Genomic DNA, 2,626 nt, shown 5'->3' on the forward strand with positions numbered 1-2,626 from the left:
TAGTTTATTTGATCGAGCCTCACCCTCAACTCTTGTGTTTATCCTTCGGGATAGATACAAGATTTGAGGTAAAGAGCTCTTTCATCTAAACTATGAAAATTATGGGGTCAGTTTGACTTCATCTTTTTCAAAACTAAATTTTTTTAAAAAACATCCTTCCAAAGCGGGCAACGGGATTTCAATTCCGATGACCGTCAACTTCTTACGGGCAAACCCCACACCAAAAATAGTGCCGACACTCTTGAAGATTAAAGGCATTAAAGCTAATCCTTAGAATGTAAAGGCACTTCTGGATATGTCTTCTCCCCAAAATACAGAAACTGAATGACTGAATGATGCCGCTCAGCAGATTCACTTTCAAATCAGGCGACAAATGTGCGTCCTTCTTGAAAGTATTAAAGAAAGCCAAGTGGTTTGAATGAATGAACAAATGTGAATAAACCTTCCAAAAATATGAAGCAGTTGCTAATCACACCCCACTATTACAAATTCTAAAACCAAAAGAAGAACTCTCGCTGTATCTAGGAATCGGTTCAGAAGCCAATAGTTTGGTATTGGTTCAAGAGGAGCCGGGGAAGCAATTCATCATATATTACAATAGTCAGGTTCTAAGGGGAGTCGGAGTTAGATAACCTATTATGGAAAAACTAACGTTTACTTTAATTGTATCTGTTTGCTGGCTCTGGTCATATTCCTAAACACACCCAATCAGAGTGGTTATTGATCATCCACTCAAGCAAGTACTCATACTTCTGGAACACTCCGGTAGACTACTAAAGTGTGTTTTGAAACTTAGCAAGTACAACATCAGTTACGTCCCTCGGAAAATGATAAAGGCTCAAGCTATAGCTGACTTCCTTACTGATTTCTTTGAACCTATCAAATTGAGTGAAGGATCCAAACCAGATAAACAAATTTGGATCATATATGTTGATGGAGCTTACAACCAAATGTAGTGAGGGAATCAGGATAGTGAGGGAATATATAGTGAGGGAATCAGGATAGTGAGGGATCATATAGTGAGGGAATCAGGATAGCACTATACAGTCTAATCAGGAAACATCTCTATCATTTATTTGCCCTAATTTTGAGGTCACAAGCAATCAAGTGGAGTATGAAGTGCTGATAGACAGACTATGGTTAGTCCATGAAATGTGCGCCCAATAACTAACGGTAAAGTCAGTTTCTCAAGTTATTGTCAATCAAGTCAATGGAGAATTTGAAGCTCGAGATAAAATGATGATTAAGTTTTTGAACAAAGAAAAGACGGAGATAAGGAAGTTCACAAGCTTCCAAATAAAACATGTATGGTGAGAGGATAACTAAGTGGCAGACTTCTTGTCAAAGAACATATGCTTTGGAGACAAGGCAACATGAAGGCCTTTTTGATCAACCATAGAAGAACCAGAAGCAATGCGAGTAAAGACCGAGGGTATGAAAAGTTGGATAGATCTCTAGGCTCACTACCATAAAACGAGGATGATCCTCGAGGAGGTGACCGATCCTCGGAGGTTCAAGTTCAAGGTCACCCAATATCTCCTCATTGAAGACACACTTTTTTAAGGGTCAACCACTTCATTGCTTAAGGTACGTGGAAGAAAATGAGCTGGAAGAGATCCACCAAGAAGTACATTCAGATGAATGTGAAAGTCACTCTGGCAAAAAGACCTTAGTTTATCGTGTCCAAAGGCAAGGCTATTTTTGGCTGACCCCTCTTGAAGGACATAAGAAAATTTTCTCGATGCTGCGAACAGTATTAGAAATATGCTCCATTGCAGCATCAATCGACAAATAAATTACAACTGATTGTAAGCCCCTTACTTATTGCTAATTTGGGGCTCGATATCCTTGGGCCATTTCCACCCTCGAAAGGATAGTGAAAGTTTCTTTCAGTCTCGTTGACTATTTTTTCAAATGGATCAAAGTAAAAGCTCTCGCCTGAATTACTACAGAGGTTGTACAGAATTTTATATGGGCCAATATTATCTGTCAGCACGGTTTACCTCTAATAGTCATAATAGACAACATAACATATTTCGCTGATTATATGGTAAGAGGTTTTTGTCAATGTCAAGGGATCAACCTCAAATTCTCATCCATGCATCACCAATGGACGAACGATCAAGTAGAGGCTGCAAACAAGATCATTTTAAATCTACTAAGGAAAGAAAGTTGAGGGTGATAGGGGTTATTGGGCGGACTTGCTTCTGTCCGTTCTTTGGGCCATCCAAACCACTCCTTCATCAGTGACCGGTCAAACACCACACATGCTTTCTCATGGAATGGAAGCAATGGTAGCAGTCAAATCCAATCATCATAGTTAGAGAGTAGTCACCGCAACATCTTTCGACAGAGAAAGACTTACTGGCTGGCAAGTTGCAAATGAAGAAGGAGCTTCACTCGCTCTCAATTAGCTAGAAGAAGTTCAAACAAATGCAACACTCCTACAAGAAGAAATAAAAAGAAGAACTGTCCGTTACTACAACAAGAATGTTTGAGAAAGTACTTTCTCCCCTGACAACCTAGTTATGAAGAGAGTCGATCCCACCGCGAGAGGACAGTCAGTCAGCAAGCTCGATCAGACCTGGAACATTCCCTTCATCATCGACCAGCGAGTCGCTGCAGG

The sequence above is a fragment of the Phalaenopsis equestris genome, unplaced genomic scaffold (genome assembly GCF_001263595.1).
Source record: "Phalaenopsis equestris unplaced genomic scaffold, ASM126359v1 Scaffold000002, whole genome shotgun sequence".
NCBI lineage: Eukaryota > Viridiplantae > Streptophyta > Magnoliopsida > Asparagales > Orchidaceae > Phalaenopsis > Phalaenopsis equestris.